The sequence below is a fragment of the Toxorhynchites rutilus genome, chromosome 3 (genome assembly GCF_029784135.1).
Source record: "Toxorhynchites rutilus septentrionalis strain SRP chromosome 3, ASM2978413v1, whole genome shotgun sequence".
NCBI classification, from domain to species: domain Eukaryota; kingdom Metazoa; phylum Arthropoda; class Insecta; order Diptera; family Culicidae; genus Toxorhynchites; species Toxorhynchites rutilus.
In genome coordinates this window covers 110,995,388-111,022,279 of record NC_073746.1, presented here as the reverse complement: position 1 = coordinate 111,022,279, position 26,892 = coordinate 110,995,388, and the positions used below count along the sequence as shown (strand labels likewise).

General features: G+C 38.5%; 1 protein-coding gene across 1 annotated transcript in view; it reads right to left on the bottom strand.

The window, feature by feature from the left end:
* LOC129779888 (trafficking kinesin-binding protein milt) overlaps nucleotides 1–25,392 on the bottom strand; it is a 298,718-nt gene extending 273,326 nt beyond the window's left edge. The window contains exons 1-2 of the mRNA XM_055787636.1: nucleotides 24,796–25,392; nucleotides 13,422–13,608 (exon numbers count right to left, since the gene is read on the bottom strand). The gene's annotated coding sequence lies outside the window, so the exon portion shown is untranslated. The remainder of the gene's footprint in view (nucleotides 1–13,421; nucleotides 13,609–24,795) is intronic.
* Between the last annotated feature and the right edge of the window lie 1,500 nt (nucleotides 25,393–26,892).

The window sequence follows — 26,892 nt, the reverse complement described above, 5'->3', positions numbered from 1 at the left end:
GAAGACTGAGTCTGAAATCGGAAACCAGGAAGTTAGAAGTGTGGATTTCGGAATCAGAGTTCATAATTGTAAAGTGGAATTCGGTTAGCAATTAGACATTTAAGTCCGATATCTGAACAGATTCGCTGATGAACACGAAATTTGCATCTCTTTCCAGTTTATGAAATTTGTTGAGGAAAATTGTCAAAAAATTTATTTGAAAATCGTATTGGCAAAACACAGTATTAGAATTAGAAGAATAAAATAGAATAAGAAAACGATTCTTGAACCTAGAATAAAAAAATAGTATTTGATCGTAAAAGTTCGAATTCGGGGCCCAGAATAAACTTCTGAAATGTATATCTGCCATTTGAAATGTAATCGTTTTGATAAAATATAATAAATAAAAATTTAGAATCTGATTACAGGATTCGTTTCATGGAAGCTGTTAAATCGGCAGATGGGATTTTAAGATTTGGGTATGTATGAGGTTTTATAACCTGGAAAATAAAAAATATGCAATGGAAATCTGAAACCTTGATTATCTTGATGCATCTTCCGAAGATTGAATCTAGTAAAAATAAATGAAACTCTAGAGATTGTCGTTTGGAAATTCTGGCAACGACAATCTGAAGTGGCAGAGTATGTAACAAAAGTACGACAACGACAACGACAAAACAACGACTTCCGAAGAATTTCGGGCCCTGCTCGTGGGATTCTGGTATATGTTCTAAAAATGTACAAGCTAGAAACTTTAAGTTTTAAAATATTTTATCTTCTTGCGTTAATTTATAATAATGTTACATCGTTTCAAAATCACTTAAAAATGCGATGTTACCCTTTTATGTTCAATGCTTCGAAATTTCAATTTGAATTTAAGTATGTAAAATCTAAATATGGAATTGGAAATGCGGTTCTGGAATATGCATTGAAAGTTCGTAAAATGTGATTGATCTTTGGGCTCTTAAAATTGCAAACGTGATATCAAAACTGTGCCTTGAACCCGAAATTATGTGTGTGATCTAGAACTTTGAGAGAATATACATTTCACTTCGAAATGAAAATAAAGTGGTCAATTGGTCTGTGGAAGGAATGGTCATGTGTTACATTTTTCCCTTTAAGGTACTACTTTGCATAGCAAATCTCGCTATTTGGAATTGGTAATCAATCACAATACAGAAAATTATATTTTTGTTAAACCAAACTATCGAATAAATGAAAGTGTCAAATGCCACACACTGATTGGTCCCTTCTCTTTTTCTCAAACTGTGCCAACTAAAACGAACAACTCACGTAGTAGCGAGGTACGATTTGAATATATCAATGTCGATAGCGGAAACGGTCGTAGCCGACCAACGTGTATCGTTCTATCCAACGGGAAACAAAGAAGCTGCACAATACTGCTTTCGCTGCGGAAAACCGTCAGGTTTCTATTCTGTTATCGTGATGAAAGGACGAGTTATAGGAAGTTATAGGAAGAGTTAGGTCATCCTTAGAATATACACGAGGCAAGATTATTCAGAATAATCTTGAATATTTTTTAAGCTAGACTATATTAAAAAATCTGAACAACGTACAGTTCGATCAGGAAAATTATGTCAGTTTGGATAATGTTCATGTAGGTAGGTTTATTAAGGTGCGACAGAAATTTTGTTCAATGAATATCTGACAGTATATAAAATTTCACACAACGCCGTAGCTGAAGAGCAATTCGATAAATTATTACATAATACAGGTCGGACTTGATTATCCGGAGTATTGATTTTTTTCACTTCGGATAATCGAATCCTCAGGATAATCGAATCCACTGGATAATCGAGTCATAACAAAAAAAAAAAAACAAAGTTTAATTCGATAAACGTAAAATAATAATGATTTGCACTTATTAATTAAACGGTTTTATCTAGGTTGACCCGTTTGTATGTTTGTGACTTTGTAACTTTTTCTGTAGCGCTGTACCACATTAATAGAAATTTAACCCCCTTCCTGTTGATCGATTGATCCGAAATTTTGAACACATCTCTGATGTCATTATAAAACTGCGTATTCCATGATCTTGAAAATCCAAGATGGCGGCTGCTACAAAATGGCGGATTATGTACATATTTTCTCAAAATCCCATCATCATGGGCTTTCCCAAAAACCCATCAATATGGGTATCGAATGAAAGGGCTTGACCAGTAGAACACAATTATTTATGGAAAATGTAAATCAAAGATGGCGACCGCTACAAAATGACGGATAACATATTTTCTCAGAACCGCTTCAATGTGGGTATCAAATGAAAGGGCTTGACTAGTAGAACACAGTTATTTATGAAAAATGTAAATCCAAGACGGCAGCCGCTACAAAATGGCGGATTACACATTTTCTCAGAACCCCATCAATATGTATATCAAATGAAGGGGTTGACTAGTAGAATACAGTTTGGTCATTCAATTTGGCCGTCGCGAAAAAAATGGCTGAATAACTTGGCTTGGAAAACACGAAACATATATTTTGATGATGTAATGTATTCTATTAGTCAAATCATTTCAGTTGATACCAATATTGAGGGAATTGCAAAAAATACATAGTCGACCAATCTGTGGCGGCGACCTTTTCGAATTTATGTTGTTCATAGTGTTGTGCATTTTCCAAGTCAAGCCATTCAGGCATTTTTTAGCGTCGACGAAATTGAATTTTTCAAGTTCATGGAATACGCAGTTTCATAATGACAGTAGAATTAAAGGTATATTCCAAATTTCAGATCAATCAGTCAACAGGAACGGGGTCAATTTTCTATTGATGTGGGAAATTTGGCGCCATTTTGTGGTGGTGGCCATTTTGGATTTGAATTTTTCATAAATAACGGTGTTCTACTAATCAAGCCCTTTCATTTGATACCCATATCCACAGGGTTCTGAGAAAATATAAATTCCGCCATTTTGTAGTTTTTTCATAAATAACTGTATTCTACTAGTCAAGCCCTTTCATTTGATACCTGTATTGATGGGGTTGTGAATAAATATATGTGACGCCACCTTGTGGTGGCAGCCATTTTGGATTTGAATTTTTCATAAATAACTGTGTTCTACTAGTCAAGCCCTTTCATTTGATACCCATATTGATGGGATTCTGAGAAAATATGTAATCCGCCATTTTGGATTTGCATTTTTCATAAATAACTGCATTCATGCCTTTCATTTGATAGCTATATTAGCTATTCAGTGTGGAATTATTATACAAATTATTCAAAATTTCCAAAAATTTCCGAAAATCAAAAATAAAATACTCCGGATAATCGAGTATAAAATTCCGAATAATCGAATCCCGGATAATCGAGTTCGACCTGTACTCTGTAATCAAGTTCTAAAACGTTTTAAATACGATGATATTCTGATCATCAACATCTAACTGATTACATTGAAAGGAAGCATGTCAATTCATCCTGTTTTACAAATACTTCCAAATATCTAATATCGATAAGAAATTGAAGAAATTCTGAATCCTGGTTTTCATTGACTTCACTCTAAACGAAAGAATTCTTCTTTCTTTTGAGTTGAAATTTTATCACTAAAAGGCTTTTAAATTTAATGAAATTATTACAACATTTCTGATTCTGCCGCATTCCTCAACCACTTGTTTTCGGAATACAATTGAAACAAAACAAAATTTAGGCGTAGAACAGGAACAAAAACTTTATAAGGAATCCTAGCTTCAAAAAAAATATGCAAACATGCATAAAGAAAAGTTAGGATTATTTGGAATGACACAAAATGTAAAACAAAAGTATAATGTTTAAATGATCATGTGTGATCACAAAAATGATGAGGAAAATTCAAAATGCTTCTTACTGATATACGATATGCAGTGATTTTACTGCTAACTAGCTGACCCGACGAACTTCGTCCCGCCCAAAATAGATTTTTTGATTTGAATACTTTAAAACACCCACGTGAGTTCAATCACTGAACACTTCATTGATTGATTACCCTTTGACCCTTTACAATTTCCTTTTACTATAAATTGTCTAGTACTCCTACACAAATTCTTCCTTATAATATAAAATTATTTTCTGACACAATTCTCGTTCAAGATTCTTCAAGCTTTTGGAAATAACATGTTTCTCCGTTGCATGGAATTGTCCCATTTATTTATTTTAGGCTCATTGGCATTTTTTAGCTGTAACAGAGCCGAATTTTAATCGTGTACATGTCACATATTTATCATATCTATAATTAGCACATTACACAGTTGCCATTTTTCGGCGTTAGAGTATTTCCTTCTATACCATTCCAAATGGTACACATTTACACAGTAGCAGCCATTTCGGTGTAAGAGTTTTCTATCTGTTCTTCCATTATCCAGTTAGACCGGACAGTGGAGACAGTTGATTGATCATTGTTGAGTTATTTATAGAACAGCAGCCCGATGTGTCTTGCAGAGCGGAGCAGTTGTATGGATGAATCGATCATATTTCGAACGTGGATCGATATCCATCGCTGATGATTGTTGCGTGGACGTAGTTATTCTGTAACAACACAAAGATAATCAATGAGGGCCCTGAGTTTCGAACTCACGATCGATCGCTTACTAAGCGAACGCGCAACCAATGTGGCTACGGAGGCCCCCCGAATACATGTTTGATATAGAGAATATTACAAAATAAAGACAGCTCAAATCGGAACATTCCATCCTCGGGTTTAGGGAACACCAACACATTTGGCCTTCCATTTTTATTTATATAGATAGAAGATATAGGAATGCGTTATTCCGTCTGAAAATCCCTTCCCATTTTCGAACTAAAATCAATTTCGTTAGCGCCAACATCAAATGAACTAACAACGCTTAGCTAATTGTAGAACATATGGGAATTCAATTTTCCAATTTTTCCGATTTTTCTCTCCGCTGTATTGATCTACGGGAAGAGACGAATACAACAAAATAAAGAAGGCTAAAATCAGACTATCCCTTCTTCGGGTTTTCCGCTTACCAACGGATTTTGCCTTACATTTTTATTTATATAGATATAAAAAAATGAAGAAAAAATTTGATTTCTCCAGCTTTTCCCAGTTTTGTTTTCGAATATTCCAGATATTTCAATCTCTGTCTGCGTCTGATTGTTGCACTGGTTGTGTGGTTCCTCTGGTCTTAAAAACCTTAGTGTTAATCGCAAATATCGTGATGGGTGGCTCTGTTTCTTGGAACTTCAATCTAAGAGTTTTCTATTCAGATTTACATTGGGTCCAGTATGTTTATCTGACTGGCATTCTCACAAAATATAACGGAACTTCATTTGGAATGTTTCGAGAAAAAAAAATCTGAATGTTTATACTGCAAACTTTTGAACTCAACTAAACCATATTCACGCAACTATAAAACGCAGGATGAAAGTGAAATTGTTTTGAAACGAAACATGTAAATAATGTCCTAGCCTGAACGAGTACCAATCAAATCCAGAGCACAGCTACTGCAGACGAAATATCGCCTGCAGAGCATCACGTGAACCGCTTCGTGATTACGTCACACAACCGCGCGTTGGTCCTACTCTCCGACAAGTCTTCGTGTATTTCATTGGCTCGTATAGCGACGACAACTCATCGAAAATAATCCTATGAAGTCAGCTTCCACAAATGTACTCCGGTCATCTGCCTAATCGCTATTTTTGTTAGCGTAGTGTTAGGAACTGCTTTGCGGATTCTTATATGATGTGAGCAGTCTTTTTTCCTGCTCATATGTATCACCCCCGCTCTATTCACTATAACACTCAAATTTTTGAAACACGCCATCCATCAACGTCCTTAGTTTGTAGTTCCTGATGATCCACTCCATAACCAAAACAAAGTGTAGCGAGAACTGATGAACGGATACAAAAACACACACAAGCGCTCCCCCACGTGACTTCTCTTGCCCAATAATCACGCGTTTCTCGGGTAGCTTACCGGCAATCTGTCATTCTTGGTGATGCACATGTTAAATTGATAGCTAGTTTCACTTTCACTGTTCCACACTAGACCAAAATAAGACAAAGTAGGGTAATCACGCAAAATGCAATCAAAATGGCAAAACTTGAATTTTAACCACCAACGACACCTTTATCGCTGGCCGAAACACTAATGACTGATTGGCTTGTCTAAGGGCAACTGAGCGCGTGCGCAAGCAGCTGATTGCTAAAATTTCGCGAAGTCTTCTAACCAGGTGCCAACCCCCCGTGAGAAGGAAGTAGGCTTGCATGCGAAACAGACGGCCGAATAAAAGAAGCCTTGAAAAGAATTGCAGGCTGTCTAGGGGAAAAAAATCTATCCGCTATGGGAGAGGGAGGGAGATTCGATGCAAGAGAGCGAGCCGCGATATAAAAAGATCTGCATGAAGGATGGAAATAATTGTTTTGCATGTTGATATTTCGGCTGCCGCGCTGCGGTTGATTACACCGTAATCCTTTTTTCTGTCGTCTATTTGGCTTGTCTCCGAGATGCGACCGTGCGCTGGCCGATGATGGATCACTTGCTTGCGTGCATTACGCCGGTGTAGAAAATCACGTACTCACCACCGCCGGCCCCCAGTGGAACGTTTTCGCAGAAATGTACTTCTGGACTTGAGCGTGATATCATTCGAGATTGATATTATAGATTTGAAACCCGCACTCGGAATGGTTACCATGCTAATGCTATGTAAATTATTAGCAATAAGCATGGGAAGTTCCGCCCGAGTTTCATTCACTCTGAACAATACAACTTTGGATATAGCGGCATCGATTTGATGAGTTCAGGATTGAAAAAAAAACTAGAAAGGCGTTGAACTTATCGCTTCGTTCAATCTTGGATTTTTGATAGAATTAATAGGAGCGATTTCAAATGAAATCGGAAAATATCAAAACATGAGTATTTTTGGTTCGAATGAAAGTGTGTATTCCGTTTGGGTTGGAGGAAGTATGAGTTTTCCACAGCAATTGGGAATTTTTTAACTCAAGTGTAACTTTTGAAAAGGGCGTATCGATTTTAGTAAGAGATATCTTCGATAATTTATATCTCAAAAAAATTAAAGGACGTTGTGTCCAAGATACGACCGCATTGTTGACGTAGAACCTCGCTGTTATTTTACATAAGTCGTTTGTTTATAACTTCGGAAATTATCGGATATTATTCTATAAAGCTGTGAAGTTTTAAAAATAACTGTTTAGTACAAAAATTTGATCTGAATTCCCAGATGCACTATTTTTAAGTACGGGTTATGAGGCACGCACGTAAGCACACAAAGCCATATATCGATGGCTTGAAGCAACTAAATATACACACACTTATCTCCGTTTTGCGCTCTTCTCAAAAGAAGCCCTTTTTGTAAATATTGCCTGTCTCGATTAGCGTAGCTGTAATCATTGGTGAAGAAGGTTTTGCTACTGGCACGCGAAATCAAATCACAGACAAAATTATAGAACGTTTATTTTCTTGGTGAGCCGATGATAGCCTAGCTTGATGATTCCCCACACAATTGTGTAGCTCAGAACCTTAATGCAATGACGTCAGTTTGATACAATGCTTGCAGTGCCAGAGACATCAGCGAGTAAGTAATTTGATCGCATCCCAGAGGCGTCTCGTCCAACTGTTCAAACTGTTCATAGGACAGGTAGACAATCTCAGAATAAAATGTATATTATTTCACATTTTTAACATGTGTGAGGAATTATCGAAGGTAATTTCTTTTTGTGACTTTCATGTTATCCCGAATATCCTTATTATATTTTCTATTTTGGTGGAACTCAAACCCACTGTGACGAATATAATCTGATAATTACATTTGAATACACACTGACGTTTTCGGTTCAATATTTCTGCTAAACAAAACCGATGCAAACGATGTAAAATACACTCCACCATTCTTCAGTGTTTGTTCGTAGTTGTCATCGTTTCCGTTTCTGTTTCTTTTCCTATTCCTGACGTCATTAAAATTTGAGAGCACGCAGCACCAAACACCCCGAGCGAGCATGATACAAATAAAAGAACGAATCAATTCACCGTGAATCAGTGAGAGCTAAGAGGTTCTAGGACTTGCATCAGTCGTTCTCTCTGGAGCTAGAATTGTCCTGGAAGCACAAAAGATGATGGAAGATTTGGTGTGTATCCAAAATTCGGTCATTAGGACTAAAGGACAGGAGTATGCAGATTTGTGCATACCGCAGAGCATAATCTTCTGTTGGCATAGGGAAATTCGAAGGCAGGGGAAAGTTTCTGGATTGTCAAAAATCCGCAAAAGATAACGAGAATTATCTTTGAAGTTGGCTTAGTGCTTATTATCGATTCCTATCACCCATGACGGTGGTAGGCTCAAGTTGAAATTACTTTCGTATCGAGTGGGGTTGCAGCCTACTTAACAGAAGATTTACAGAGTGCCCTCACAAGGTTTCAAGATAATTTTTTCATGAACAGTAGAAGGATGTGCAGACTTGTTTAACCAACACTTCTGAAGAAGTGCTACCTTATCGACCGTACCTGCAGCAATTATCTCCGAGAAGCTTGTTCTAATAGCGTGAGTGTGTATCAGTGTCCGCCTTCGAAGATAATGTTTTCGTTCATGTTATCGGCCGGATCCTGAAGAGTAAACTTGTCATAGATAACTTTTATGTAGCTCTTCCGATCGGTTTCTTCTTCTCTCCCTCTATTGTTTTGTCTCTCTCCTATGTCTCTGTCTTCTCTCTATCTCTCAATTTCCCTTTTTTCTCTCTGGATCTCTACCTTTTGCTTTCTCTCTAAATCTCTTTCTTCCTCTTTTTTTCTCTCTATCGCTGTCTTCCTCTCCCTTACTCTCTCTCAATCTCTCTCCTTCTTTCTCTTCTCTCTCAATTTTTCTTTTCCTCTCTTTTTCTCTCAATCTCTCTCTTCCTTCTTCCCTCTCTCTCTTTCGCTATCTCTCTATCTTATTCGTTCTCTCTCTCTTTCTCTCTCTCTTTTCTCTCTCATCTCTGTATCCCTCTCTATCTCTCTCTCATCTTTCAATCTATCTCTCGCTCTATCTCTCCAATCTCTCTTTTTCTCTTCCAATCTCTCTTTTTCTCTCTCAGCCTCTCTTTTTATCTCTCTTCCTTTCTCTCAATCTCTCTCTTTTTCTCTCTCAGTCTCTCTCTCAATCTTTCTCTCTCTATCTCTCTCATCACTCAATCTCTCTCTATCTCTCGCTCATCACTCAATCTCTCTTTATCTCTCTCATCACTCAATCTCTCTCTATCTCTCCCTTTCATCACTACAGCTCTCTATATCTCTCTCATCACTCATTATCCCTCTGTATCTCTCTCATCTTTCAATCTCTCTCTATCTCTCTCTCATTCCCTCTCTTTTTCTCTCTCTCATTCCCTCTCTTTTTCTCTCTCTCTCTCGGTCTCCCTCATTCATCTCTCTCAATCTCTTTCTTTTTTTCTCTCTTTCTCTCTCAATATCTCCTCCCTTCTGGAGAAAAGTTAGAGCATCGAATGGGAGAGTAAGGTGGCCTCGTCGTTCCACACTTTGGGTCGGGAGGTCGAAGCGACCGGCCAAACAGCAAAGCAGTGCCTGGGCAAAATGAACATTTTTTGTGCGAAAAGGTAAGTCGAGGCTGGCTGTTTTTTGAGCAACAGGTAATCAACCAGAAGGAGCGACTGAAAACGCTGGTGAAAATGATATATCCTGCGAAGTGCAACACCGTGGTCACAATAGATGAAGAGACCTACTTGACGCTGGCCGACAGATTGGGGACCGGATACTCTACGTCCCCTTGCCTTAAAGACTTGTGATGAACGGGAAGGTACACCTTACGATGTCCTCGCTGGAAGTTGCCGCTTTCATTAAGAAATATCACGCGACGGGGATGTGATCTTTTGGTCGGAACCGGGGCTTTATTCCAAGATATCTCGAAAGAAATAGACCGGCTGAAACTAAGCGTTGTACCGAAAACTTACAACCTTCTCAATGAATCTCAAACGGAGGATCTATTTTAATAATTTTGTGGATAAAATGGAGAAACAGTTAATCGCCAAGGCCACGAAAGAGCTGAAGAACATGCCGATTCACATTTCTAACTACTACTTCTTCGGCAGATTTCCTGTACTGTCTTTCCATATCAAATTTTGTCAGCTGTTGTTTCATGATCGTCCATTGTCGCAATGAGTTTTGGACAATCTGGCGTATTGAGGTTTATGGGTACAAAACTAATGTTATAGACCAGGGATTCTCAAAGTGATAGATATCGACCCCTTGGGTCGATAAAAACAGTTTCAGTATTGGAAAATATTTAGTTCATTTACCAAAATCAAATATTTTTTGGAAAACTTTTAAATTCAGATTTCATAGCTTTGGACCACATTAACATTTAACATATCTCGATTGTGTTTTTGAGTGGCAAGATGAAAGAAACAAGAAGACACGAAAGTATGCCGAAATCAAAAAGGTCAAGTCAAAATAAATCTTGTTGATGAAAAACAGCTCTACTGGAACCGTTATTAAATGAAACGTCGCGAACACGATGTATGGTAAGACCGTTCACGGTAGCTGCAAGAAATGCTGTACAAAAATTAACCCTTAGCGAACGAATGCCGCCATAGTCGCGACATTGCAAATATTATAAAAATTGTAAGGGGTTGTATCTAGGACACGAGCGCGTATTTTCGACGTAGAACTACGAAATTATATTATGGAATCCACTCGTTTACCACTCGAAACTTTTGTAATAGATTATGTTCTTCGTTACAAATAAATTTGATGAACGTCCTCTAGTATCTGAAATGACGATTTTCCCAGGCTTCTCAGTACAAAGCGAGTACAAAAGTACTCAACACCAAAAATCACCCCCGACTTGCATGTATTTGCAAAGTGGATTCCCCCAGGCACATTAATTTTGAACACAGCTCAGTGGGAAAAAATACCCCCGACTTGCATGTTTTGACGAAGCGGATTCCCCAAGGCACATTGATTTTAATGTTCGTGTTAGGGAAACACAACTCGATGGGAACAAAAATATCCCCGATTTGCATGTATGTTTGCAAAGCGGATTTCCACAGGTACATCGATTTTGAAGTTTGTGTTGGGGAAACCGTAAATCGGGCCAACCAAAATATGGCAGTTAGGGTGTTTAGATAACGTTTGACATTTTACAGTTATTCAATTGTTCATCTCATGAAAAAAAAACATTTATTAATTGTGATAGACGCGCAGAAATATTTCCTATCAATTGATGCAAACATCTTTCCGATCTGTTAAGAAATGTTCGAGTTATAAGCATTCGAAATACGGGTAGGGTTAGCACACAAATTAGCAGGACAAATGTAAATGTATGTTCTTCCAGTTTTCATGAATTTAAACCGTTTAGAGATGAGCGAGTTGTAATGCATAGCATATCAAACAAATCTTAGAGAATTTCCGATTCGATTGGTATGCAAATCATGAGAATTCGTTAACAGTGAAAATAGTTATTAGCGTTAACTTTATTTCATAAAAACGTGACCTGTTTTCTGATTTGGCACCCTTCCTGAAAGACGTAGTTCTACGTCAAAAATTCGAATGCCGCCATACATGCGGCAATCCGTTATATTAACGGAATCGTGCGTTCATGCGTACAATCCAATAAAGCGATATAAATTATGCACCTCTTCTCGCTCTGGAAATAAAGCACTTAATTTCTTTAAATTCCGTGGACCAACTGGTCATCGTTCTAGAAAAATGCGACAGCATCTGTTGTGGAAGTATACCGTTCACAAGCAATACCTATAACACAAACAGCGATAATGGATTGGCACCTGTGCTCGTCAGGAACACTAGATCTGATACAGTATGTTGTTTTTCCCTTTTTTCCCATGTACTTTTTCACAGGATGATTCAAAGCTGATAACAAGCTCATAGAGACATATTGCTAGAACTCAATGCAGCACCATCAGAAGAGTTGAAAAAAGTTGATCACAAGCAGTGAAATAGAGGTAGCAACGCGGACGACAACTGGAGCCTTCCGACAATCCGAAACAGACGAAGACCGTTGCAAATTGGGTCTATTCAATATTTCAACTAATAAGTGTAATGAGTTCCATAATGATGATAGAATCGATCCGATAGGTTCTCCAAGATAAACAAAATAAAGTCGCATCACTAATTGGTGTATCATTGGATATGATACGCACATGCGGTGATCTAATTTGTGTTCTAGTTATACACACATACACATATTATTATTCATTCAGAGTGTTCTGACGAAAGGCGTAGATAACGTCAGCAGAACATAATATGACGTGGGCTCAGCAGAAATAGTTTATTACCGGTAACCGAAGAGTGGCGCGAAATGCTAAGGCTGACATTGTATTGTCATCAAATCACATGAACCGATTAGGAGCTTTAATTCATAAATTTTATACCGTGGCGTCATAAAGCACGTCATCATACACTGCGAGTCTCTTTGTACGAAACATTACAGATAAGATAAAAATAAAAATCTAGGGTCATTCGAAGGGTACCATGTGAAGCAAAGACGTCTTTTGCTAGTCCCCGTTGATCGATATGAGAAAGTCACACTTTCAAGCAGCTTGCTGCTTGCTTTTGCTCATCGTTCGCCCCATTTTCATCAATGCAGCCACATTCCACTTTGCAGACTATGATTTGTCTTCTTCCAGTATCGATCTATTTTTGGAGACAGATTGTCTACTTTTTCGCCTACCATCCATTGAGTTCAAATCGGTGGTAGTGTGAGGGAAATCGCGGGAAACATTCTCGCGCACGTGTCGTTCCTCAACCTAAGGAGGCACCAGTTTCATCGTTATGCAACTAGTGGTTCGAACGACTGATAGCTCTAGAATGAATTCTCCGAGAAGGAAAAAAACTCGAGAAATGTCTTAAAATAAAAACCTCTTCTCGGGATCGTTGGAATTCTGAACCATTTGCTTCGATTCTAATTAACTTCACGCAATAAAATCAACGAAGCCGAAAGTGACTTTACATCAATAAAATTTTGTACATTCTCTGCCCCAGTTTTGTTCGGTGATAATCTAGCAACTAACTCTGTGTCACATTCACCTGAAATTGGTTGTAAAATGAGTCGTCGTCGAATATAAACAAATCTCTTATCACACTGGGAACCTGCAATACCGGGGACCGGAAGTATGCGCGATTGGCTCACACTAATTTCCTGTGAAACTAAAATATCAGCAAATGGACCGAAATCGGAATGAAATTCCACCCTGTTGATTCCTAATAACATACGTTATGCCTGGTTCGATTCCAGCGAGCGAGGGTAGTATTGGTAACGGTTTAAACAATGTTCCAGGTATTGTGGGTAGAAGGTGAAATACAAGTCTGCATCGTCGTTTCTTTAGAACGATCTTTGTCATTTCAAAAAAGGGAATGATTCTTTTGCATGATAAAGACTACCAAATAAAAATATCGTACTCGTACATGTATCCCTGGTAAGCGAACAAAGTTTGATTCACAGATCTAAATTTATGTGTAAAAAATTACCTGATTTGAAAATACTTGGCGCGCCGTTCCGACAAATGTGCGTCGGTCCGAATACTGATAGTTCCAGTTGGTGCAGTTGCTTGATTATCAACGGTTTCGCAGTGGTACCAATGATTTGATGGTTTGTATCATGCGATTGTGGGCACTCATCGATGTTACATGTTTGTCGGATCACTTCCTAATTAATCTGAGGACAAAAAAGAGAAATGGAAAATATTGAGCTTGATAATCTATGTAGGGAAAAGTCGGGAAATTTTTATTTTAAATTTTAATAATGTACAAACTTACAATACAGTGTATTAATACACACTTAGTGTGTACACCTAGCTGACTTTCTGTTAAAATGTTTCTATATATATAAAAATGGATTTCTGTCTGTCTGTCTGATTTTTATGGACTCGAAAACTACTGAACCGATCGACATGAAAATTGGTATGTGGGGGTTTTTGGGGCCTGGAAAGGTTTTCATGATAGTTTGAGACCCCTCCCATTCTCTGAGAGGGGGGGGGGTCTGCCATACAAATGAAACACAAATTTCTGCATTACTCGAGAATGCAATAGTGTGCAATGTTTCTATGGTGGCATATGAAATACAAACTTCTGCATAACTCGAAAACTAATGAAGTGATGTGAGGGTTTTTGGGTATGAGAAATGTTTCTATGGTGGTCTCTGGAATGGACGGGGGTCCCATGAAAATATTACACATATCTCAACCAAAAATATTCCAATCAAACATGACAATTGAAAATTTTCGGAAAACTCTGAAGGAAAAGGGGAAAATTAAATTCCCATATGTTCTACAATTACATACTGACAAGCGTAGTTAGTCCATTTCATGATTGCGCTAACGAAATATCTTTACTTTCTTCTATCTATACCAATAAAAACGGATTGCCGAATGTGTTGATAAGAGCAAAACTCGAGGAAGGAATTGTCCGATTTAGGGTTGTCTTTATTCTATCATATTTTCTGTATAAAACATTTATTCTATGTAACGGAGAAACATGTTATTTGCAAGTGGTTGAAAAATCTTGAACGAGAATTGTGTCTGAAAATAATCAGATATTATAATGATGAGTTTTGTTAGATATACTAGGAATTTTATAGTAAAGGGTGTGTCACATCAAATTGCATCACGGAAAAACGCTGTAGAAATTCGCCTAGTAGACCGATCCTTTTGAAAATTTTAGACAGTAAAATAAAAACTATTAAACAACTTTTGGCATTTTCTTTTTATTCATACTTCGAGCCCAAGACCGTATGCTCGCACCTTCCTCTTTACCCCGTCCATAAGGTTCTGTACAACGTCAGGTTGTAGTATTTTTTGAACAGAAATCCATTTTCTCTTGAAGTCCGCCTCCGAATTGACAACTTTTGGGTTCTTCCGGAGGGCCTGCTTCATAATCGCCCAATATTTATCTATTGGGCGAAGCTCCGGCGCGTTGGGCGGGTTCATTTCCTTTGGCACGAAGGTGACCCCGTTGGCTTCGTACCACTCCAACACGTCCTTTGAATAGTGGCACGGAACGCTGAATTTTGTCCCCTGCGGAAAAGAACAACAGGCCCGGCAGCTGACGAAAGTCCGCTTTGACGTAGGTTTCGTCGTCCATTACCAGGCAATGCGGCTTCGTCAGCATTTCGGTGTACAGCTTCCGGGCTCGCGTCTTCCCCACCATGTTTTGCCTTTCGTCGCGGTTAGGAGCCTTCTGAACCTTGTATGTACGCAGGCCCTCCCGCTGCTTGGTCCGCTGGACGAATGAACTTGACAAATTCAGCTTATTGGCGACATCTCGGACCGAACTTCTCGGATCACGTCTAAACTGCTTAACTATGCGCTTGTGATCTTTTTCACTGACGGAGCATCCATTTTTGCCGTTCTTCACCTTCCGGTCGATGGTTAGGTTCTCGAAGTATCGTTTTAGTACTCTGCTGACCGTGGATTGGACGATTCCCAGCATCTTACCGATGTCCCGATGTGACAACTCCGGATTCTCGAAATGAGTGCACAGGATTAATTCACGACGCTCTTCTTCGTTCGACGACATTTTTCCAAATTTACGAAAAATTGACAGTGAAGCATGGCCAACGTGATCTATACACTCTTATCTGATTATAAGCGAAAGCTGAAGATATAATTCCTAAAAATTAAATTTCTACAGCGTTTTTTCCGTGATGCAATTTGATGTGACACACCCTTTAAAAGGTAAATTCAATGGGGTCGATTAGAAGATCAATCAATGAACAGTTCTGCGATTGGACCCATGAACTTGCTCATAGTAAGAAAACGTGAATGTTTGAAGGTATTGATAACAAAAACACAAATTTTGGGCGGGACGAAGTTTGCCGTGTAAGCTAGTCAAAAATAAAATACTCCGGATAATCGAGTCTAAAATTTCGGATAATCGAATCCCGGATAACCGAGTCTCCGGATAATCGAGTCCGACCTGTATTTGTAGTAAATAAATGAGCGTTTTTCTCATGTTAATAAATCAGTTTTTTCTCTACAACGAATATTTTCGATGGTACAGATTTTTGGAAAAAAAGTATAATGAGAAAGACCTTTAACCCCTCTGTAACAGATCAAAATGTGGTAACACTGGTTGTGAGTGTACAGGAATTTCTCATTTGAGCAACAGTGCATACTTGAAATCTCCAAAAAAGAATTAGACTCTTTTTGAAGGGCCAGTTTTTTTTCCTATTTTGACGTAGGACTACGTCTTTCATTTCTATACCGGGGTGTAAAATCAAAGTTTCGAAAACGAAAGCGTTACGCCGGAGACCGAGATTTTGAGCGTTAATAGCTCCTAAACAACTGAACGAAATGGTATGATAAACACTTCATTGGAAAGATAAAATGTCTACGCGTTAAAAACTTGTTACTTTTGATCCAAAAACTTGTTTCAATAGCCTTAAAAATACTTTCAAAACAGGCTATTGAAATCAACAATCGGTATATAAGCGAGCGCCGCTCGGAAATCCACTCAGTTATAATTGAACAGCGATTGAGGTACCATCGCAGGAATGAATGGATGTTTTCCTAACACCATGGGGTCTGGGGAAACTGGCATTGCAGAATAGATGCAAGCAGCGAGTACTTTTTTACTTGTTTCCGCTTTTGTGAATTGGGATGTTTTCCTAACACAGGCTTCAAAACCATGGAGCCAGAGGAAACTGGCATTGCAAAGTAGATTCAAGCAGCGGATACTTTTGTACTCGTTTGCGCTTTTGCAAATCGGAATATTTCTCTAACACAGACTTCAAACCCATGGAGTCTGGGGGAACTTTGGGGAAACTGGCATTGCAAAATAGATGCAAGCAGCGAGTACTTTTTTACTCGTTTCCGCTTTTGCGAATTGGGATGTTTTCCTAACACAGACTTCAAAACCATGGAGCCAGTGGAAACTGGCATTGCAAAGTAGATTCAAGCAGTGAGTACTTTCGTACACGTTTGCTCTTTTACAAATTGGAATGTTTCCCTAACACAGAGTTCAAAATCATGGAGCCTGGGGAAATCGGCATTGCAATATAGATGTAAGCTGCTGGTACTTTTGTACTCGTTAACGCTTTTGCAAATTTGAATGAAATCGGCATGGCAAAATAGATGCATCGGGTACTTTTGTACTCGTTTGCGTTTTGGCAAATCGGAATGTTTCCCTAACACAAACTATTGAGCCGGGGGAAATTGGCATTGCAATTGAGATGCAAGCTGCGAGTACTTTTGTACTCGCTTGCGTTTTTACAAACCGGAATGTGTTTTCACAACTTCATGTCGCCAGCTCACTGAACTTCTACGCATACCGTTTGATGATTAGGCAAAATGTTGATAATCATTTGCTGCGATAACCACTACCATATTGGGATTTGTGTGCAATTGAATTCGTAAATTGTTTCATTCATTCACTAGTTTAATTAATAATTTATCAACAGTTCTGCGCAGCGGCGATATCGTACCCAATGAGGAGCATTCGAAGTGCGATTATTGCTAATTGGAAGAACACAAATGATTACTAAGCCAACGGCAGTCCTACGTCAACCTTGCGGTTATATCATAGGTATAACCTACCCATAGTTTTTTTACAATAAATTCTCACTCAAAAACTATAATACCTACAAAATTTTGGTCAAACAATGAAATGTTTGTGAAATTGTTTAAATTTTTATAAAAATATCTTTTATTGAATTACACTGAAAAAAAATATTTTGAAAATTGAACTTATTTTTTCTCAAAAACGCTTTTTTTCATTCAGACTTGTTGGTAGTTGTATGGACTATTCATATAATTTTCGTTCAGAAGTATAACAAAAATATGTTTTTCAGAAAATCGAATTTAATTATTTCTATTGAAAACGTGTTTGCCATTTAAAAAAAAACTTTAACAATTTTCTATACTTCATTGTCTGACCAAAATTCTATAGTTGTTAAAGTTTTTGAGTTGTATTTTTTTTGAAATTTTAAGTTTTCTAAACCTTTTTCGAAAAAAATAAACTCGAAAACTTTAAGGCTATAAAATTTGAATCGGAGAATGAAATACAGATCGGACACGATTATATACAGACTCGATTATATGTGATTCGATTATATACACTTTTGGACTCGATTATATACAGTTTGAATTTTATTTTTTATTTTTCAAATATCACTTATTTCAAGAAAAAAATTTACCTTTCAACGTTTAGGTGAAATTTAAATAGCTTTTTAATATGTGGGGTAAAAATCGTAATTTATGAAGATTTTGCTTCAATTTTCACCAGGAATGGTTTATATCGATATTGCAGCGAAATTAAGATAGATAGAAGTTTAGTGTCAAAGAACAAATTTTAGAGCGATTTGAAAGCTTTAATTCAATTAATAGAAACAATCAAGTTCAATATGAATTTTTAGGATAAAACCAATAATAACACATTAAAAATTACTAACTTTGAAGTTTTTCACTTCTAAAATATTATTTAAATCCTTTAATTTACTCTAATGTTGCTCATTAGAATCGGTACAGTACAGTCATTCTTATTAGGCTGTCAAAAAAGTCCTGCGGTATTTCCGCGAGGTGTCGTTGTAAGCGCGTAGTTCTAGTTGTATTCATTGTATCGAGTCATACTATAGCTTGTTGGAAAGGTATTTTTGCGCGCTATAATATAGTCCTTGACAGTGTTTTGTTTGGTTCGTGAGTTATAGTGTCGCAAATATGGAGCAAAATAAAGAGAAAATCCGACATATTTTACAGTACTACTATGACAAAGGCAAAAATGCATCTCAAGCTGCCAATAAAATTTGTGCAGTTTATGGACCCGATACAGTTTCCATTTCCACCGCACAACGATGGTTTTAACGTTTTCGTTCTGGTGTAGAGGTCGTCGAAGATGCGCCATGTTCCGGAAGGCCTGTCGTCGAAAATTGCGACAAAATCGCTGAATTAGCCGAGAAAGACCGGCATAGTAGCAGCCGTAGGATCGGCCAAGAGCTGGGGATAAGTCATCAAACCGTTATTAACCATTTGAAGAAGCTTGGATTCACAAAGAAGCTCGATGTATGGGTGCCACACACGTTGACGCAAAAAACATCTTTGACCGTATCGACGCATGTGAATCGCTGCTGAATCGCAACAAAATCGACCCATTTCTGAAGCGGATGGTGACTGGCGATGAAAAGTGGGTCACTTACGACAACGTGAAGCGCAAACGGTCGTGGTCGAAGCCCGCTGAAGCGGCTCAGACGGTGGCCAAGCCCTCATTAACGGCCAGGAAGGTTCTGCTGTGTGTTTGGTGGGATTGTCAAGGAATAATCTATTATGAGCTGCTTCCCTATGGCCAAACGCTCAGTTCGGACCTGTACTGTGAGCAGCTTGACCGTTTGAAGCAGGCGATTGACCAGAAGCGGCCAGAAATGATCAATAGGAATGATGTTGTTTTCACCAGGACAACGCCAGGCCACACACTTCTTTGGTGACGCGCCAGAAGCTCCGGGAGCTCGGATGGGAGGTTCTTTTGCATCCGCCGTATAGTCCGCACCTTGCACCAAATGACTACTACCTGTTTTTGTCCATGGCGAACGAGCTAGGTAGTCAAAAGTTAGCCACAAAAGAGGCCTGTGAAAATTGGCTATCCGAGTTTTTTGCCAATAAGGAAGCGAGCTTCTATAACAGGGGTATTATGAAGTTGGCATCTCGTTGGGAACAAGTCATCGAACAAAACGGCGCATATTTGACTTAAAACAGATGATTGTAACTAATTTTATGAACAAATAAAAATTCAAAAAAAATACCGCAGGACTTTTTTGACAGCCTAATATTTGAGTACAGACGAATTCACAAAATATCAAGACGACGCAGATCTGATCAGACTAGCTGACCTGGCAAACTTCGTCCCGCCCAGAATGGATTTTTTATTATGAATACTTCAAACATCCACCTTTTTATTAATAAACGATTGTTGAACGTTCTAATTGACCCTTTACAGTTTCCTTTTACTATGGGTTTCCTAGTACAGTACGGACTCGATTATAGATAGTTTCTGATTTCTTTTAACTGTATATAATCGAGCCAAAAAAAAAATTTTATTGGTTTTTTTGCATGTATTGTTCGTTTTTTGAATATAAAAGAATAATTTGGTTCTTGATTCATCTCCTTAAAATCAGAAAACACACTTCTCACATGAAAAAAATAAATTTATCCAGATTCTCTCAGGAGGTGATAGACGATCATATTTGATGAAGAAAATCCTTCTACGCATATGTTCGAATTTCAACAATGACAAAGTTATAAAACTTTTTTTATTTCGGACTCTGTTGCCTCAAACTGGCTCTACATTACAAAGTACGCTACAGAAGACGATTCTGTTGCCTTCATTTGAAAGATGAGAAAATTTAGTACAGGATATAGTAGTGGAACATCCACATTAGTGGATTTTAATAACATTTTGGAAGTGAAAAACTTACAAGTTAATAATTTTTAATGTGTTATTATTATTTTCATCTTAAAAATTTATATTAAACTAGATTGTTTCTATCAATTAAATTGAAGCTTTCTAACCGCTCTACAATTTGTTCTTTAACACCCAATTTCTATCTTTCTTAATTTGGCTGCAATATCTATATAAACAATTCCTGGTGAACATTCAAGCAAAATCTTCAAAAATCGCGATTTTTACCCCACTGTACATGTAATAGCCACTTAAATTCCACCTTAACGTTGAAAGGTTACATTTCTTCTGGAAATAAGTCATATTTGCAATATAAAAAAATATATTTTTTTCCAAACTGTATATAATCGAGTCCAAAATTGTATATAATCGAATCACATATAATCGAGTCTGTATATAATCGAGTGTACTTCTACCAAAACTCATCATTATAATATTCTCGTATAATATTCACAATTCTCGTTCAAGATTCTTTAATCACTTGCAAATAACATGTTTCTCCGTTTCATGGAATACATGTTTGATATAAAAGTATGATAAAATAAAGATAGCTCAAATCGGGCGATCCATTTTCATTTATATAGACATCAAACATCAAATGGACCAACAACGCTTATCATGATGTAATTGCAGAGCATATGGGAATTTAATGTTCCGAATTTTCCCATTTTTCTTCAGTGTTTTCCGAAAATTTTCATTTGTCATGTTTGGTTCGAATATGGTTGGTTGAAATATGTGTGATATTTAAACCTCTTCCTTTTTCAGGGAAGGAGTGTCATACCATCATAGGAATATTTATTTTACAGTACAATCCTCACATTCCAATGTTGGTTCCATTAATTGGATTAGTTCTAGAATTATGCAAAAATTTGAGTTTCATTTGTATGGCAGCCCCTTCCCCCTATCGAGAGAGGGAGGGCTGTCGAGGAGTGTTATTGCACTCTAAAACCTCCTTTTGCCAATATAGCTTACACGTTGAGCCCCGTGTTGGTCCCTAGGAATTGACGTTAAGCTTTTCGTCGGGAAAACGTTGATCACTGGAACTGATAGTTACAAATAATCAACTATGAAGAAACCTTGTTTGTTTTCGGATGTTTTACGATATGTGATTACCTGTGACTTTTTATGTGATCGAATTTATGAATTTTTGACGTAGAACTACGTCTTTCAGGAAGGGTGCCAAATCAGAAAACAGGTCACGTTTTTGTGAAATAAAGATAACGTTAATAACTATAATCACATTACCCGGGCCGTGATCGCCTTTTTAAAAACGGGAAATGTTTATTTTAAATCACTTTTATTCACAATTATTCACTTTACAACTACCGGTTACGCTCTGTACTTCTTACTAACTAACTCGGTCTAGCACGATCGGTCTTATTTATTGACTAAAACTGCTGATCGTGCACATTGGTGAAGATGCGCTTATCTGGCAGTCTGTAGCCGCGTGCGGTGTCCGTTTCTGGGCTGACTTGGCTGATATGCTAACGTGACTCTATTTTAACAGCGAACAAATTCTGGTACTTTGCATACCAATGGAATCGGAAATTCTCTAAGACTCGTTTGATGCTCTATACAGTACAATCCTCTAATGCCTAAACAGTTTAAATTAAAGAAAACTGGAAGCATACTCATTTTCCCATAGATTTGTTCTACCAATTTGTGTGCATTCCCGAACAGAGCTGTTAATAACGAGCAGCTGATACATTTGTTTCTGCCCGTTTTCAACATTTTTGGTTTAAATAAGCCATCCGCGATTTGAAGCCACACCATTTCTCGTTAGGTGATCATCGAAGCAACATGGTTGCCGCAGAACGTCGTGCGGGAGAGGATTGTTTTCTTGTCAGGTGAAGGAAGAGTATGGAATAGAGTCTGATGATAGTTGAATCAAATAAACGAGAAGTACTGATAGCTTTCGACTCTACTCGACTGTTTCGAGTCTACAGAAGTAATAAAAAATTAAATATATACAAGTGGATTGATTAATATAATTCCTTAGTTCTACGTCGAAAACTGCGGTCGTGTCATAGATACAACCCATTACAATTTTTTCACGGTGTATAATAAATATCTTTGGAAAGCGGGGACCGAAACTGATAGTGTGTAAATGCTCTTGATGCGGACTGAACGGAAAGTATAGCAAGAAAAAATCGAGGCTCAACGTGTTAATAGCCCTCCAGCGTCGCGCTTTAAATCTCTGATATAGTGCTACGCCGGAAAACACACAGAACATAGCACCGATTCGAACTATGGTTGAGGAGTTCTTTTCGTTACCTTCTCAGGTAGCCCATCGACAACCTCCGACATCGCTATTTGAGACTAAAATAGAGTACTTGGCGTGAAAAGTCATAGAATAAATCGCCAATTTGATCCATTGTAGAGAAGTTATTTCGGTTACTTTCTAAGGTAGTTTAATAATAATCTCCGGTGTAGCAATTTTAAAATTCAAGAGAGTACTATGCGCGAAAAAAATATAATAAGTTCTCAATACGCGATTGGAGTCATTGTAGAGGAGTTCCTTCGGTTACCTTCTCAGGTAGCCCATTCAGAACCTTCAGGGATTAGAATAGAGCACTAGGCGCGAACGATCCCATAGTATATCGTCGATTGGAGCCGTCTTAGAGGAGTTCTTTCGATAACCTTTTTAGGTAACCTAATATTAATAATCTCCGGCGTCAGGGTCCATGGTAACATAATCACATCACTTACCGCAGTGAATCCTGATTCTTAATCCTCCCCACTAACAACTATCCCTTCAATGGTAAACGCTAGGGAACCACGCTATAGAGGCGACCCTTCTGGCCTTCGAGCGGCAAATATCATACTAACATTCCTTCCCTTCCTCTGGTGACTGTAAGGACGTGGCCGGCGTCTTTATTGACCATTCGAAGCTCGATTCACCGAAAATTCCACAACGAGAATGATTTGCTAGTCCCAAGCGTCATTCTGTGTGTTCTTTGTGCAATTTGGTTGGTTCAGGTCAATCACGGAGAGCAACTACGAATTGTACAGTCTACCCAAGCTCAAGCTCAAGCTCTAAAACCTCCATATGCCAATATAGGTTCCATTCGCTTGATCATTTGTCGAGTTATGCAAACCAAAAAATGCAACAAAATGGATTAGGGGTTCCACACCGACGTTTGCGGGCAATCATTCCATGTACTTTCAGGATAATCCAGCAGTTTTGCTGACTTGCAATTGCAGGCAATGACAAAAGCCTCGAACATGATCTCTAGATGCTAGATCAAAAGCAGATCCTTGGTTTTCAAACAATTTGAACATTATTAGATTTGGGGGAAGTTAGCAGTTTCTGGATGTTACTCGCAAAACACTGATTGACTAGTTGATTCTGGCGGTATTTCAATGAAAACTAGGTAATTATTTTTTCGAATTGAAGATCTGAGGGCTCCACTTTTTTTTCATTTTTACCCCTACCGGAAAGGTTCTACAACGCACAAGATTTTAAGACATTTCCTAGTTTCAGAATCAGAGTTTGTATAAAGGAAGAGTAAAGTTGATTTCTACGCAAAATCCAGTTATGAAGCCTTATCAGATGCTTATCCACTTTTCTTCACAATTTTTATTTTTATACAATTTTTAACGATAAATTTTGATAAAAAAATATCTATCTTCCCACGAGGATCTTATCGCCGGCCTTTGACCGGCGGTTGCTTCCACAGCAACAGTCCTTATCCACAAATTTTACCACTGATTTCAGCTAACTCGTGCCAGCGACAACAAATTTAGAAATGACCACGAAAAATCTCTGTCCATGACGTCTAACCGGAAGAAAATCCGTTCATAACCTTGGTACACATTCCCAGCTAGAAGATGATAATGGGGATTTGTGGTAACCATCTGCCACCCAGACAGTACGCATCTCTGAGCGATGTTTGCGTTCGAACAATCCACACTAAGCGCATCATCAACCGGCACCAGAGAGGAGGGCAGGGAACTTTGATAACAATTCATCGCTCAAGTATTCCGCGCCCCTGGCCAGCAGAGAAGTTCTCACGACATTGTGAACCAAAAAATAATGAGGAGAAACGTCTGCCAGCAGCAACCATAATAACAGAAAACGGAGGGGTAGAGGCTGCGAATGCTCAAGGTTAGGGTCGTCGTTAAGAATTGTGGTGGCTCAGATTGCGAGAGGTAAATCAAAACATGTCAATCCCGCGAGGAAAATGTTTTATGAAGCTTAACGAAGTTGTTTATCGGGAATACTGCGGTTTGCTGCAACAGGGAACTGTGGCGCTGCAAGTGACTCATTGCACCGATGCATGGTCGTATTCTGCTAGGCAAGCCTTGCGTAATTCGAAAATATTCTTGCAATTGTGTCACCAATGGGTCAATTGATTTTTTGTTAAATTCCCGATGACATAATAGCAAACACGAGCGCGGGGTATCCTTCCGCGAGTGGTACAACGATGGTTTCACTGGGGCAGGACTCTCTATTTACCTTCGAGATTGTGGTACGGCAGTGACGAAATCCTCAGCCACACAGCAGATTAATCCTATGGCTATCCGAGCAGCACAATTTCACTTCACTTCACTGGCCAAAACAACAACTGGTTGGGGCTAGGAAAATCGAACTCCCAGCGGCTTCCGATTCCACTCACAGCTTGATTTTATTTTCTAACACCGAGAAAATTTGTCTCACTTTTTCACAAACGAAGAATTTGCCTTTATTTTTCTGCTTTTCTTGGCAGGCTGAATGAAAATTTCCAACACACGCAGCTGACAGCAACCAACACTCGCGACGAGGACACAATGCTCAATAGGAAAACATAGCACCTTTTCGATATAATAGCGAACACAACGATATACACTATAGCACTCCAGTAACAACTATTTTGGCCTACAATTGCACTAACAAGCACGAATAATGGGTGAATATTCTCGCTAAAATTTTGTGTATTTCCAAAGAGCAAACAGCACCCATGAACGGAACGCAAAAGTTGATTTTGCTAACACGAAGTGTGTTATTTTTTGCATACACATTGAAAATACCAACACTAGTCCAGCGAGAAACAGAGCGCCAGCTGCCCTTTCGAACATCAGATGAAGGCGGACTGACAGTTACGACACGAGCGACGAGTGAGTTACCAACAATTTTGATAACTGTGGCGGTTTGACAGTGAGTTACCCGCATGTCATTTTGAGCACTTTCCGTTGGGGCAGTCGACGGTTGTCATTCTGCGTAGGGCTGCTCCTCAGGTGTGATGCAAGATGTATAGAAGTATTACTAAGGTGAGTTCGTATCTTCAGTAAGTTAGCGAGGGGAGTGGTGAGTAGCGAGGAGTGTGAGAGGGGATTGTTTACAAAAAATGCGGTGGAGAGGTCACTAATACATATGTGCATACGAACATATGTGCGAATCTTTTTCAACTATTTCGTTTTGTTCTATTCAGAAAACAAAATAAGCGTGAGGAACTATCAACAACAAATATTTCTTCAATTCTCGGCTAACGACGATCTATTTAAAGCGTGAAACGACGGTCATGTAATGGAATTTGGTAAAGGTGAAAACCAACGTGAGTGCAAGCATTACTGTAGTAGTAATTGGAGTCGTAATTGGAGCTGGCATCTGGGAGATGGTTGAAACTGTCGTGGATTTCATTTGCATTAATTAAGTGTTCGAAGTATTTGGCCTCCTTCCAGTTGGATCGGCACTTCTTCAGTGGCGAATGGTAACAGTAGTCACGAAGCAGCTTGAAAAGTTTTTTTTTAACCAATTATCCTCTTCTACTCACAGATACTCGCCGGAATGGTTTATTACACTGGAGACACGTTCGTCAACAAGTTTGGTGAAAACACCTTCGAACGTTGGAAGGGATTAGTTAGCTTCTAGCTCCGATTGAGTAATCGACACAGATATGTACCTTCTCGTCAGGTTTCCTAACAAAAACGACAACAAGCGCATCTCGTTTCAGGTTAAGTGCAATGACCCAATCGGTCTTAAAAATCGTCGGAAAACTGAGTAGTGTGCAGCAATCGTTCAGTTCAGAAAATAGAACAAGCTTGAAGAACGAATAATAATATGCGTCTATTTTCCTCAAATGTTATTTGTTTATTCACCTAGCGACTCTATCCTTCAAGGCTATTTAATTATCGATATACTCTAGATAGCACATTCACAAATGAAACCATAGAATGTTTGCTACCCATTTTTCGGTTCTTGTGTGAGCATGCAGATAGCTTTTTTGTACTGCTGAATAAATGGCATCTGAATCCGGTTCCCACGAAGTCAGTCGCGTCGATAACTCCGAACACGGACGGGTGTCGGTCGGATCACTCCTACCATATTGTTGAGTTTATCATAGCCTCCGCCAATGAATCAGGTGATTTTTTCCGCCGTAGGGGGACAGTCACTGGGTGGTTTGTAGCTACCTGATCTCCATCCATTCTCTTCTCGTTCGGCCACTGAGAGCGCAAGTATACCAGCAGCTCTTTACTGAAGTATAAAAAAAGCAATGAAATCGTTTAAGCTATTTTAAAGAGCTATAGACGCGATAAGCACGATTTCTTCTAACTGCTTAATTAAAAATAGCAACGT